Raw genomic sequence first — 15,707 nt, 5'->3', positions numbered from 1 at the left:
CTACATTGGTGAGAAAATAGAAAAATGTATCAAAAACCAACCATGCATATGGATATCATTATTTATGTATAGTTTATTCAACGTCCAATTAAAGTGCAGAACAAATAAATAAATGTAGGCTGCTACTGTATGTAGCAAGCACAGTGCATGCATGTGCTCTGGGAACCGCACTTGAGAGAACCAATTGATTGGAGGTTGCATGCAGTAGGCGGACCCTGGACCCACTCGACATCCCACTTTTAAGAGATCAGGAGAATTTTACTCGTGAACACATTACATTTACATAGCATTTGAGAAGGAGCGAACAGGGATCACATATATATATACTTTTTTGCCATTTAACAGGTAACAGAAAGAAGAGAAGCCACTAGATGAAGGAAAAACTGTAAAGCAGCGGAGGAAAGATCCGTGTGGAGATATCCGGAGTTGGCATAGTGGCACTCTAGTTCTCTCTGGTAAGATTATTATTCACCGTCAATTTTCAGTGGAATGAATGTATTTTCATATTCATAGTCGGCTATTCGTCACCCTCGTCATTCCCTTTGTGGTCTACTGAATATAGAATAAATATAGCTATCAAACTGTCACAACTATTCATATTATGAACCTGTTATCGAATAGGATTGCCACCTAGAGCCAAATGGTCGCTCCAATGAAAAATAATACTGTGAAACATTTTTTGAAATGTAAGACATATCTTCTCAAATTACTTGTACCTAAAGAGTGCTGTTACATTATTGTTACATTGTTACATTATTGTGGCGTTATATTACTGAAGTAACAGTTCTCAGACAGTGCTCGTGGATCTTGCTCTTTCGCCAGGTGATACTGTAACTTGCGCAGCCACGCTGGGTGATAATGCCTTCGTCATCTACAATTTCAAATTCTAGTTCAGAAAAAGACAGCTAGTGATCGTTCATACTTTATTCGCCATTAGTTTATGTTATACAAATGTCTGTATTCAGCATGTGGCATATTTGCCACATTTCTTCGATACTTCAATAGATGCTGTGGCATTTTTAATAGGCTATCCGTATCCCCCTTCTCGTTTACTACTTAAACCTAGCATATACTATAGCTTATTATTGGCAGATATTCCGCTATTATCATATAGGCCAGTCCAATAAAGTTTTAATTTGCCCTTTGCAAATCAGGCCCCTGTAATTGACATAGCCTACAACAGAAGCCTATAGTGCATTTAGGAACACGTTTTTATATGGTGTGTTGAGTTGTATTATCCATTGTACACCCCCCACCCTGTAACTCTGGGTCACTATGCATTAGACAGATAACAAGCATTTCTAGATACACCTGGGTTGCTGAGAAGCCCCAGAGGGCGGAGCCCCTTCTGAGGGCTATTTGTAGGGAGGGCAGCAGGTGAGACTACTGTGTTTGCTGGAGCTGACAGGAGGGAGCAGGCGTGAGTTACTGTTCTGTCAGCTTGTCAAGACTACTGTTTCTATATTTGAAAAAGCTGGCTCGTCAGTGAGTCATGCTCTGTCTCACTCTCTCCACCTTCACCTTCTCCCCCTCCAGCCCCCACCCCCACTCCAGAGCACTGGCTTACTGCCGAGCGGACTGAATGCCAGAGCTGTGTGCTTTGAACTACAGATTCACACAAGTGTGTGTGTGTGTGTGTGTGTTTATGTAGCGTCGTTTTTGATTGAGCTCAAATTAGTAGCATAAAATATTAATGTATTTTGTGTGTAGGCTTATTGGATCAGTGGTTTGATTTTCATCCTTTGAGAGTGACATGTTTGACTGTGAACATTACTTTTTGTAATTTTGTAACTGACTGGGCGGCAGGTAGCCTAGCGGTTAGAGCTTTGGGCCAGTAACCGAAAGGTAGCTGGTTCGAATACCTGAGCTTACAATGTGAAAAATCTGTCAGTGCCCTTGAGCAAGGCACTCAAGGCCCCCCCTACAAAACCCTAATTTGCACAAGTGTGATACACATTTGCAGTATGACTTGAATCACAGTTCAAGTATTGTAATAATTACCTAGTAGTGAGTGCCTTAGTAGGATAATTGTCTCACAGATGGTTTTCCATGCTCTCTCTGAATCTCAAACTTAAGTGCATTTGGTTTGTGCTGTTCATGTAATGGAATCCCACATTATAGCTCCTTGTATCATCTTCACTATGGTGGCGTGAGAGTTAATGGCCTGCTAAGTAGGTAGAGGGGTTCACTCTATCCCTATCTTATTGTATCAAAGTATTTTCTACCTTTGTAATGTATCTCCCTCTTGCCTGCATGTATTGCTCTACCTCTGCAGGAATAACAAGTCAACATGAAAGGAATTACATTTTACATTTTTTAACTATTATGCAATGCAGGAAGACTGAACTCCCCTACAGAGACTTGAGGCCCAGAGATGTAAGACTGTGGGAAGACATAAGCCACTGTCTTGTCAAGTGTTTTGATGCTGTGATTTGCTTTGTCTCGCTGAATTAATGAAATGATGGGAACATCAACTTCAACAACAAATTCATTTTATACTCTCAACCCCCCTCACCGTAATATCATGGTTACCTGCAGCCAGGTCAGAAATGTGTGGTAGAAACTACATTGGAGAGCTTTACGATTGGTGTGGTTATTACATATGTTATAACATGTTAATAACTTTTGTTTCCCCACATAGTTAAATCCAGCCACTGCTTACTGTGGGCTCCTGTTCAATTCAACTCAGGGGCTTTGAAAGTGTACCAGAATGATAAGGAACATCTCAGGATTCTAACCTATTAAACCTACAAGTATGTCTGATCAGATATAGTCAAGGCGCATTAGAGAAATCCTCAGCTATGAAAACCAAACTCTTTTATAAGTTCTGTTTGTACATTGAAGTACTTTGTAAATCCCTAGTCTGAGAGGGAAAACTACCTGTCATCTTTTTGATTGTCTGAGCTACCAAGATTAGGGAGGTAGTAAAATAAAATATTTTGAACAGGTGGTTGGTTAGCTTTTCTTTGGAAATGTGCATGGCATCAGTCCGGATTTGTAAGAGCATCCACTCAAAGATCTTTGGCCTTATTTGAGCAGTTTTAAAAGAGTGTTTGAGACTCTTACTTTCACAGAGTCTTAGAATACCCAGAACACACACTTTTAGATTTGCTAAAGATAAAATGATGAAAACCTCAAATGAAATATGTCTAATTTGGTTGTGGGAATGCCTCCGGGTCCACCACACAATTCCACAACTTCTATTTCATAAAGCTGTTTCATAACCACAGTCTAATAGACCAGGCTAAATCTTGTCTGAGTTTTGGAAATTGAGGCCACTGCATCAGGAACACTCATGTGTTTGTATCAAGTTATGTCACTCATCTGTTCAATTTAACATCTGAGGAAGTGCGTAAGAGTGCATTGATGGAGGACATCCAGAGTTACGCTCTTTCACTCAGCAGTGATCAGGGTGTCTATTAGGCACAGGATGCAGGGCTAGAATTAGAAGTAGGCCAGACTCAGAGACATGCTCTTACCCCTCTGCTATGTCAATGGCCTCATTGTGACATCAGTGAGGAGAGGTACTAATCTATTTGTTTCAGCTAAGCTAACAAATAGTTGGCGTTAGTCCGTGCTTACTGGGGTGTAACCTACAGTGTCACTTGCAATGGAATTTTATGAATGTCCTACCATTTGCAAACAGGCAGTTGCGATGGCTTTTTTAATCCTGATTCCTGTAACAAATCAATGTGGCTATTTAAGCTCTAAATGTCAGCTACCTGTTTATCAGGAGTTATCCTGAGCCTATTTGCAATGAGAACAGCGGAAAATGCAGAATGCCTGATTGTCCATTCCATACTGTCTATTTTACTTTGACCAGTCCTGTTTTTAGGATATGGTGTTTGTTAACGTCAGCACACAACGTCAGTTTTATATGATTGGGCGCCATTTAGGTTAGGCTATTTGATCTGAGAAATGTGCTTGTTGTAAAAAGTGTCTGTCTCATTACATGTAAAAAGTGTCTGTCTCATTACATGTAAAGTGTCTGTAGTGTCTGTCTCATTACATGTAAAAAAGTGTCTGTAGCGTCTGTCTCATTACATGTAAAAAGTGTCTGACTTATTATCTCCAGGAAAAACCACATACTCTTTCTACCATAGGCTATATCTGCTATATAGCCTAGAGATTAAAAGCACGGGGCCAGTAACTGAAAGATTGCTGGTTTGAATCACTGAGCTGACTATGTGAAAAATCTGTTGATGTTCCCTTGAACAAGGCACTTAACCCTAATTTCTCCTGTAAGTCACTCTGGTTAAGAGTGTCTGCTAAATGACTAAAATGTAAATTTCTGTTACATGATTTTGTGACGGAACGTTGGTGGAGCACCACAGCGATGCGTCTCTCCAACAGCACCCAGGAGAGGCGTGCTGGGAATGGACAATCAAATTATTTTGCTCCCCTGCCTTTGACAAAGTGGCCACTTCTTATCACAGGTCGACATCAACTCTCACCGAAAAAGCCCAAATGCCACTCATAGAGATAAATAGTAATTGTTTTTAGGCAGGATTACGTGAGGTTTATACACTGTATATACACACCATATACACATTCACTCTCACACACTACATTGGCACCCCTACACAAAACCCACACACATTCACATACGCACACAACACACACATGCATACTGACACAACACAAACACACATACACACACATTACACACACACACACATGCATACACTCATCATTTTACTCTTAGTACTATCTATCTTGATGCCTAGTCACTTTACCCTGCTTTCAGGTTCATACTGGGGTGTCAAAATTAAAAACAACTGTCAGTATCTGGTGTGGCCACCAGCTGCATTAAGTACTGCAGTGCATCTCCTCATGGACTGCACCAGATTTGCCAGTCCTTGCTATGAGATGTTTCCCCACTCTTCCACCAAGGCACCTGCAAGTTCCCAGACATTTCTGGGGGGAATGGCCCTAGCCCTCACCCTCCGATCCAACAAGTCCCAGACGCACTCAATGGGATTGAGATCCAGGCTCTTCGCTGGCCTTGGCAGAACACTGACATTCCTGTCTTGCAGGAAATCACACACAGAACGAGCAGTATGGCTGGTGGCATGTTCATGCTGGAGGGTCATGTCAGGATGAGCCTGCAGGAAGGGTACCACATGAGGGAGGAGGATGTCTTCCCTGTAACGCACAGCGTTGAGATTGCCTGCAATGACAACAAGCTCAGTCCGATGATGTTGTGACACACCGCCCCAGACCATGACGGACCCTCCACCTCCAAATCGATCCAACTCCAGAGTACAGGCCTCGGTGTAACGCTCATTCCTTCGACGATAAACGCAAATCCGACCATCACCCCTGGTGAGACAAAACCGTGACTCATCAGTGAAGACCACTTTTTGCCAGTCCTTTCTGGTCCTGCGTCGGTGGGTTTTTGCCCATAGGCGACGTTGTTGCCGGTGATGTCTGGTGAGGACCTGCCTTACCACAGGCCTACAAGCCCTCAGTCCAGCCTCTCTCAGCCTATTGTGGACAGTCTGAGCACTGATGAAGGGATTGTGCGTTCCTGGTGTAACTCGGGCAGTTATTGTTGCCATCCTGTACCTGTCCCGCAGGTGTGAAGTTTGGATGTACGTATCCTGTGTAGGTGTTGCTACACGTGGTCTGCCACTGCGAGGATGATCAGCTGTCCGTCCTGTCTCCCTGTAGCGCTGTTTTAGGCGTCTTACAGTACGGACATTGCAATTTATTGCCCTGGCCACATCAGCAGTCCTCATGCCTCCTTGCAGCATGCCAAAGGCACATTCACGGAGATGAGCAGGGACCTTGAGTCATTAGAAAGGCCTCTTTAGTGTCCTAAGATTTCATAACTGTGACCTTAATTGCCTACCGTCTGTAAGCTGTTAGTGTCTTAACGACCGTTCCACAGGTGCAAGTTCATTAATTGTTTATGGTTCATTGAAGAAGCATGGGAAACAGTGTTTAAACCCTTTACAATGAAGATCTGTGAAGTTATTTGGATTTTTACGAATTATCTTTGAAAGACAGGGTCCTGAAAAGGGGACATTTCTTTTTTTTGCTGAGTTTAGCTCCATTCTTGTGTATTTTATTTTATTTCTCTTGTGTTACTATTTTATTTGTATTCTATTTTTAAAGCTTTTCACATGTGAGTTCCAAATATCTCTAACGGTTGCCCCAATGTGAGTTTATTTTATGCATGTTACGCAACAGGACAGTTAACCCGCGCTTCCCTCAAACCATTATCTATAGGCTATGTTTCAACTTCTACATTTCAAATTATTTTCGAACAAGTTTTATTTTCTGACAACAGTTTGAATTGAGGAGTGTTGCGCCTCCTCATTAATTCACATAAGAAGTAGCTCATTTCACTATTGCGGACAATTTATGTTTGAGATCTTTACTGAGCTGGGCAAACTTCTCTCATCATCGAGAGCCCAAGCACTTCCCCAATGTTTCCCCACATAAAGTATGAAGACATTGCGCATCTCCAGTCAGAACAGACTTTGCACAAACCTTTGCGTCCTGGCACATTTTCTGTCTGGTGGACGTATTGCCTTCATTGTTGTTTTCCTTACAAATAATAACTTTGGACATGTGTGCATTCCTATCAAAGTAAGTACCTTATTTTCTGTATATTGTGTTCTTGTTTCTACTGTAGCATAACGTATGTATGTATGTTTTATTCACGTTTTCAAGTACTGGTGACAAGTCATGCGTTCCGATTCCTGCACGAATTGTAATGGACACATATGATATGTGTAAAATTATTTTTTGAAGATTGTACTGATTATGATGAGCTAATGCTAAGCTATTTTCCAGCTATGTGTGGCGCCATGTTTGTTGACATCATACAATGCATTATGGTTGTCACGTAAGCGTCTATCAGACCAAAGATGTTATAACAAGGGATAGTTCACTCGACTAACTCATGGTGCTTTCAATACGAGGTCAAATCATGACGTCAGTGATCTTCAGGTCAGAAGGTCAGAGCCCTAGAAAGAGGCCTAAGTTCCCGAGTTGGAATTCCAAGATTGATGACCGTTGAAAAGATTTTCTCCAGTTAGAGCTTGTTTTTTCACAGTTCCCAGTTGTCTTGAACGCATTGAAGTGGAAGTTGTAGATTTTCAAGTTCCCAGTTGTTTTGAACAAGGTATCAGATTGTAACTATGGTACCTCAGGTTTGCCAGCTCATACCCCCCTTTTCAGGGTTTATTTTTATTCAGTGTATAAACTTGCCCTGTGTTTGCCCCCCATTTATTGATAATTCCCCCATCATAGTAATATTTCCTGCATTATATCCCCCCAAGCTATCTTCCACCGATTTCTATCACCCATGGACAAAAAACTGTCACGACTCCTACCGAAGGTGGCTCCCCTTCCTGTTCGGGTGGCGCTCGGCGGTTGTCGTCGCCGGCCTACTAGCTGCATTGAACCATTTTCCCCTTTCTGTTTATTGGTTTCACCTGTTTTGTGTGTAGGCTGATTAGTCGGGCTATGTTAGCCAGTAGGCCCGCCTGCTCTTTGTGCGGGATTGTTTTGTGTTCCTACTGTGCACGTTTGATGTTGACGTGTTTCGTTCGTGGGCTTTTCTCCGGACTGTTTGAGTCCCCGTGTTTGGGGCATTTGTTTTGTGTGCGCTCTGTGTTTCGTGGGGTGGCTTATGTTTGCCGTGTGTGCAATAAAAAGCACTACCCTGTACTCTCTGCTTCCTGCGCCTGACTTCGCACCCACTACGCCCAGAAAGTTACAAAAACACCCAACACAAATGAAATGAAACCCCCCAAAATGGTTTCATCCCTGTTTAGCTTTCGCGCTATGGTTAGGCTAGGTAGTAGGCTTGTATTTGGGGTGAGGATCTGTGAGGTGATAACATTTTATTTGCTTTGTGATTTGTCAAAAATGGTAAATGACTTGTCAAGTCATGTGCTCTAGTTCTTGTATGCACTGTGTACAAGTACATCGAAGATTTATAAAATGCTGAAAAGTGGCCAAACTAAAATCATATTTTTCAGGCAATGGGCTTTGACTTTGACTTTGACTTTATTTATTAGCGTCTTGTAGTGAATGGCATTCTGGGATTAGGGAGTTTTCTCTTTTCAAACATAAACAAAAATGTAGCTGCTGTTAGCTTAGCTGACATGCATCTCTTCTCTAAACAATATTACATTTCTCTGGTGTGCTCACCAGAGTTGTGGTACATTCTTAACAAGTCTAGCTGTTAGGTCGCTAACTTATGATTTGTTTTTTTGTCAGCGCAACCTTATTGAGACTGGTTTATGGGATGAGTTTGGCTGTGGATGTGTTCCGTGTGATGTTTGGATGATGTAGTTCGCATTTGTCTTTTACAGTAAAAGGTGAAATTTAGGAATAAAGTTGTGAATAGCTTTATTTCCCAGCAGTACAAAACATTGTTTAGATGCTTTTCAGACAACAATGCTGTTTACACAGGTTTGTTGCATCATATATTCTGTTGCTGCTGTTCCAATCACATATTTGTGATGGTACGTAGCAGGGACCAGTCAACTATGATCACAAATATGTGATCGTATGCATTGAAGGGGTAAACTGTGCATCGTTGGGAGGCTCGTAAGCAAGCATTTCACGGTACAGTCTATACCAGTGTATTCGGCGCATGTGACAAATAACATTTGGTTTTATGTGTTGTTGGAGGTGCGTCTTTGTCAGTTTAGCAAGGAAAATGCCGCCCTCATCAATCTGTTGCCATAGTGGCTGCCTAATCTTGCCTAAAGGGTGGGCCGGCCCTGGTAATTTGTGACTGAGACTTGTGTGCTTTAAACAATGTACATTTGTTGATTGCTAGGCATACAAACAATATTATTTCTTGATACATTTGAAACAAGGTCTAGTTGTGGCCGCAACCGGACTAGATTGTGAACAACTCTTGACGGAATGCATTGCTTGACTGACGTGAGGTAGATAAGCACAATATGTTTTGGTTCTACAAAATAGTAATGAATTCATTGCATTCAGTCTTGCACCATGTGATCAATGACCAGTTCTAAATAGGTATTTTTCTTTTCTATGCTGTTGTTGCTGACTGCAGCATGATCTATTTTACATTTGGTCGGACCATGTCTCTAGGGGCGCTGAGCCGGAGGAGTGCGTATTAATCCTGATGTAGTAATTGCGGCCGGCAGGGTCGTCACTGGTTACCACAGCCACAAAGTCATAAGCCCTGCCTATTTCTACAATGTATCTTATAAAAATCAGATTTTTTCATACATTTTTACCATAATAGCCAATTCTGACTTTGTGGCTGTGGTAACTAATGAAAGCCGTCCAGAAGGTCAAACAAAAGACAAAATGAACGAGTCACTAAGAAAAACAAATCATGACTCTCAAGCAGTGCTTAATTTGTAAATTGGAAGGTCCAGGAACACATAGTGAACGTGAGAAGGAGGATTATTTGGGGGGGCTCTGAGGTACTGGAACACATTGAGAAAAAAGTGTCAAACACAACACAGCAGACAGAGTAAACAGGGAAGTAGCCTACTATCTATGGTGATGAAAAGGACAGCACTCTCCAAGGTGCTGATTAATTCAACGCATTTTAGACGTGACTTCAGTATGCCCACATACTTTAGTATAGTTAAGGGGCAAGTCAGAATTTCTTATAGCCTAATCTAGACATCAAATGTAGAGCAAAATTCTTAGACGATACTGCATAACACACGCCATATGCAAACGTACATACTCAGCTGTGGGACTTACAAGACATGTGGCAGTAGAACAAATATCACAATATCGGAATATAACTTCAAATGTAGGCTACACCAGAACACACATATGAGAATATATAGGCTTTGTGCCTATGTGATAATATGAAGCACATATTCAGATTACAAACTTGTTCTGTACTATGAAGGTAAAGTCCTACCTTAGTTTTCAAAACCTTCCACAATGACTCTCCCCATGGCAAATCCATTTAACTCCTGAGAGTCAATTTCTTGCTTAATTAAAGCCACGAGCAGGCCTGTGGCTGTGACGTTTAGCCTCCTTAGGCTGTTCTGAAGACTCATTTTTAGTGTTAACTATAACCTGGGTGTCCCCTCTAGTCTTGTCTATAAGGCTTGCTGCCACCAAATGCGCCTTGGTTCGGGCATATTCCAAAACCTTATTTCTGGGGGCTCTTTGTTTTGTTTTTTAATTCAATATATATATTTGTTTTATGTGTTTGGCATAGGATGTTAATTTACTGTACATTCATTCCACCCACTGTTTTTCTAGAATAATACCTCCAGTCGTTTCTAGACTCCAGTCGTTTCTAGTGCCCCACCTTCTTCCAATTTCGATTTCTGCATGACAAGCCAGGGGTTATACGTTTTTCTTATCCATTTTTTTATGTGGCTTTCCCTCTATTCAAATTCAGTAGGAAGACGATACTTGACGTAATTTTACGTAGGGACCTCTTCACGAGCTGACCACCATTACCAAGACCTGTGTCAAGATCAGTTACTTACAACACCAGCCCTCCCCATAACCTCTATGTACAAATAAGAGAGCAGGTCTGAAATCAGTGTGGCCTGATAGGATGATTTTGCAGAAGGATCACTGCGTTTTTACATGATGATCTTTCTGGGGGGCAGAAGAAATAACGAGGAGGCAACTTGATTTAAAGTTGATCGCTTTTATTAGAAGAACGTCTACAGTGCAAACAGTGAAACAATAAATAAGTCATACCGGATCCGGGCAAATAGGTGCCGGAACAAACTAAGTAAAATCTGAGAGGTGCCACTCAAATTTCGCATTGCTCTCAGGTCAGTAAAAATAGTCATTAAAAAATAACGAAACGTTCAGATCTGTAGTGACGTTTTCCATTCTGAATGGTTTACTCTGTCCTCACTCAGCAGAGCCAGAGCCCTACATTTCTGTTTCTAAATCCTCGTTTCCATTGGCATTTTGAAGTCAACCCGGTTAGGACTGTCCTTGGTGGGCTTGCTCGAATCGCATTTCCACTGCCTCCAGAAATGAAAATCTATTTAATGTTGCTAGAGAGCCAATATGTGACTGTGCAGCTGACTATGCTAATGTTGCTAGCTAGCTAGCTAGCAAGATGTTGAATATTTTAATTCCCCCTCACTATGCTGTAACTAACGTTACCCCATGTATTTAGAGCCATGTATTTAGCTTGCTAACGTTAGCTAGCTAAATGGTTAGTGTCATCGGTAGCTACCATAACAGGCTAGCTAGTTTAATTCCTACCTTGCTTGCCATGGCATTGGCTATTGGCTAGCTAGCTAATCAAGAAAACCAGACAACAGGTTTGATATGATGTAGATAGCTAGCTCAATACGACCTGGCAGCTAAAATTCCTGCTAGCTCATGTTAGCTAGCTTGCTTGTTTCAACTAATTTGCTAGCTAATGTTAGGTAGCTAGCATTCGAGGACTGACTGTTCTCAAAAACGTTTTTTGAGAAGTGCAAAATGTTTGAAGGATCCAGCTATGGTGTAATTTCTGTCATGACTGACTACTGCAGTACTGCTTGTCAGTGTGCTAACAGCAACAAACCCAGACGAGCTAGCTAAATGTGTCAGCATCCAGCAGTGATCAGCTGGTGGTTTCATAGTAAAGGCATCACCAACCCAAATTCTAATCGAGCTGGCACCAGTTGTGAAACTGGGCTGCGCTGGCCCAGGTTTCCCTCGACCCAGCTCAAATTTGAAAATTCCATTCAAAGCCAGCTCGAATTTGGTCTTAATTTGGCCCTAATTTTAAGTGCCAGTGGAAACAAGGCTTAAATAGAATGGTCTGAGCCGAGCCAGAGCTTTGTTTGGGGTTCTAATTTAGGGCTATGGCACACATCTCACAGTTCTTAGAATGGAGGCCTAGTATTTATCTCAGCTGTTTTGTGAACTATAAATGCTTTTGAAAGAATTGAACATAAAGCCCTTGTGCTCACAAGTCCCATGACAGTGGAGTTAGCCTAGCCCTAGACCCACCTGGTACCATGGCTTGTGATGTAGCTGGGTCCACGCTGCTGAACCATGGTGGAGGCCACTCGCTGAATTTCCAGCTGGATGGTTGCCCCTGAGATAATCTCTCTCCTCATCCATGTGCTAGAGTAGGGGTGGCAGGTAGCCTAGGTATTGGGGCAGTAACTGAAAGGTTGCTAGTTCTAATCCCTAAACTGACAAAGTAAAAATCATTCTGTCCCTGAACAAGGCAGATAACCCACTGTTTCTAGGCTGCCATTGTAAATAAGAATTTGTTCTTAACTGACTTGCCCAGTTAAATAAAGGTTAAAAATAAATAAATAGAGAGGATGTGGGGGAACCAGCAGAATTTGCTCCTTTGTTTGGGGCCACATGACTGGATGAGCTGGCACTGAGTGGTGCAGGAGGAGCCTCAGCCATACATACAGGCTACAAGCCCATGTGCTGACTATCCTCTGCCATTTTCACAGCTGACACAAGCATACCATCTAGCCATATGGAGGTTTCCTCATGGGTCCATGCCTGATACTGTTTTGCCAATGCTCTCATTTATGCCAAGCATCCTGCCCAGTGCCACAAACAAGCTGACTCGTGCTATGGATGTTTGAAGCCACAGTGTAAACTATACAGCCTGCTGGCCCTGTGAACTTATAGGAAAGTACTTCTGACGTTGGTACAGTCTTACCTGTTTGGCGAAGACTGATCAATTTCTTGAGGAAATTTGAGCTATGGTACATTTTCTGTGTCGAAAACGATTAAATGTACTTATGTACTTGTGTTTGTTTTAAAGTGGTGTTTTTTGCGTGTTTTTTTACACTTAACCTGAATCCTTCCTTCCTACTCTAACATAATATACAAGAGAAATTGAGCTGTTGTACTGTATGAATGAACAGACATTCCACTAAACCGTTAGAACTTGAGTTAGAACACTGTTCATGTACTTCAGGCAAGTTCTTTCCTTAAATGTTCCATGTGATGTGGAGGATTGTGACAGCTTGACACAGCATAGTTTTTTTACTAAACATCTGACAGAATGACGTATAGCAGCTAATAAGGCTCAGCATCTTTAGTCTGTCCTTCCACATAATTGTCAGAGTGATCTCGAACTTAGTGCACACTCATGAACCAGTGGGATATTTGATCAATCATATCATTGTTCCACGTTATAGCTAGCCTCTTATCTGTTCAGCAGTCATACAATCTATTGGGAATTTTAGACTCCAGGTGTCACGACATTTCCAGTGGAAACATATCCATGGAAACCTTTTCTGGTGGAAACCTTTTCAGCCATACAATTTGTCTTTGTTCCTTTACAAAGAAGTGAAGGAAAGAATGCAGTCGTCTACCTTATGAAGCCACAATTCTTGTTCTCATTCTGACAATGTTGATCCTGGTATCAGTATTTACAAACACCTATATCTGACCAATACACCTGAGCCAGGTCCCTCTCACCTGTTTTACATAATCTGTTCGGTCTGCCATTCCACTGTATTGTGGAAACACTGCTCATATGTTAAGCCCTCTTCTTCTGGTCTGCTACTAGTGACCTACACTGCCATCTGCCAATATTACCTGACCTCTCAACTGTTGTCCTTTGGTCTGTGTTTACACTGTCGACCAACTTAGTTTCGCTCTGATATACTGTACCACTGGGTCTCTATCCTTCTACATGTATCATTAGTCTCGTACCTGTACTCAATGGGGCGAATCCTATCTTCCACTTAATTTTCACTGAGTGTTGGTGTCAATGGGAGACTAAGTGAGCATTTTGACTTAAAAGTGGACGTTAGGATTTCCCCCTATGTTTTCTTACCAGTGTTCTCTACCTGTGTTCTACATGCTGACCCTCATACCCGTGTCCTCCATTTCCTGGTTGATTATTTGATCTAGCTGTGCTGTGGTCTTGTTACCAGTGTGATGTAGCATTCTACAGTGTCACTTCCTCCCTGTGGGGTGTAAAGTGTGAGAATGTGAGCTAGCGTGAGGATGTGATGCGGGTTGCTCTATAAATAAATCACATTTCCAGTCACCCAGCTGCAGCTCCTTCTTCACGCAGCCCAGCCAGCCAGCCGTAGGACACTGGAACCACACAGCTCAGCTCTACTCCCTTCCAAACACCTCCACGCTGCATTAGAGTTCATCCACAGATACACACCTATTCAAACACACACAAACACACACTGCCGACACACTGAGCCCACAGGCCGCATACACATACGCACATATACAGGGGCGTCATGCATCCAAAAAATCTGAGGGAGCACAAAGTACGTGAGGATGGCCGGCAGATGGTCTGGATGGGGGCTAGGCTTAGAAGATGGACAATTTTGCCTTTTTCAAACACCTGAAACAGCTATTTCCTGTAATCTAGAGCCATAATAATTATGTTTAATTCTATGTCAAAAATATGTATATTTTTCTGCATATCTAAGCATACCTATTGAGCTGCCTGCATCTCTGATAAAATCTGGGTAAAAGATTGAAAGGAATTTGAGTCTTATTCAGTACATTTAGTAATTGCTTGGTTTTCTAAAGTCTACCGACCTTGCAAGCAGGTATGTCAGCTAAGATGCAATACATGGCTATTTCAGCCACACCCATTGCTGACAGGTGTGTAAAATTGGAAACACAGCCATGCAATATCCATAGATTCACTTTGGCAGTAGAATTGCCTTACTTAAGAGCTCAGTGAATTTCAACGTGGCAGCATCATAGGATGCCACTTTTCCAACAAGTCAGTTCGTCAAATTGGTCAACTGTAATTGCTGCTATTTTGAAGTGGAAACGTATGGGAGCAACAACGGCTCAGCCGCAAAGTGGTATGCCACACAAGCTCACAGAACGGGACAGCTGATTGCTGAAGTGCGTAGCATATAAAAAACGCCTGTCTTCGGTTGCAACACTCATTACCGAGTTCCAAACTGCCTCTGGAAGCAACTTCATCACAGGAACTGTTCGTCAGGAGCTCGTGAAATGGGTTTCCATGGCCAAGCAGCCGCTGATTTTCTGTGTGCCTGTTAGAAGCCTGTTTTCCAGATAAGGGCCTGATTCCAAGCTATTGCTGTGGTTGCAATACTGTGTATCTCCCACTCTCTTCATCACAATGTTTATATTCCAGCCTTCATTTCTATGAGTAATGTGTGATGTATCAGATTAACAGAAAAAGGAGGGAGTATTCAATATATATGAGTGAGAGAGAGAGAGAGCGATGAGGAGCATCTCAGACTGACAAATTGAGTTCCCAGTTAATCTCCAATTCACACAGATGGCGGATCACACTGGGAGTCAGAGGCATGTAATAGCAAGAGCAGTAGCCATGGGGCACAGGTCTGTGATGTGAAAGGGTGAGAGGATGTCTGTTACAGCATCAGACGTGTCTTACTCTGAGGCTCTGTGTTCTGTTAGTGTCTCAGCAACCTCACCTGTCATTCAATGTATTGGTCTGTGACTGACTGGGACTACACTTTGAAAGAAAATATTCAAGGCACATAGACATAGAGTGGAGCTGAAGGGTCCCATGTGTACTGTAGATTGATTCAGTTGATTAAGTACTTAATTTAGCAGTCCAGTCACAAGAGCATGGTTATACTGCTGAAATAAGGCCAAGTAGTAGGTTGAAAGGAAAGCTGATGATTACAGCTGGTGCCAGCGTATCCCCCTCGCACATAAGTATTTGTGGAATTAAATTAATATAGCAATGTGGATGAGTGTGAAGCACACCCTTCTGATTGCTGTGTTTGTAGAACGAGAATAAACAGATGGCTGTT

General features: G+C 42.1%; 1 protein-coding gene across 1 annotated transcript in view; it reads left to right on the top strand.

The window, feature by feature from the left end:
- The first annotated feature begins 227 nt into the window (after positions 1-227).
- LOC139413555 (sodium-coupled neutral amino acid transporter 3-like) overlaps positions 228-15,707 on the top strand; it is a 70,813-nt gene continuing 55,333 nt past the window's right edge. The window contains exon 1 of the mRNA XM_071161061.1: positions 228-455. The gene's annotated coding sequence lies outside the window, so the exon portion shown is untranslated. The remainder of the gene's footprint in view (positions 456-15,707) is intronic.

Source organism: Oncorhynchus clarkii, chromosome 7, assembly GCF_045791955.1.
Source record: "Oncorhynchus clarkii lewisi isolate Uvic-CL-2024 chromosome 7, UVic_Ocla_1.0, whole genome shotgun sequence".
Lineage (NCBI taxonomy): Eukaryota > Metazoa > Chordata > Actinopteri > Salmoniformes > Salmonidae > Oncorhynchus > Oncorhynchus clarkii.
This window is presented reverse-complemented; position numbering and strand designations above follow the sequence as displayed.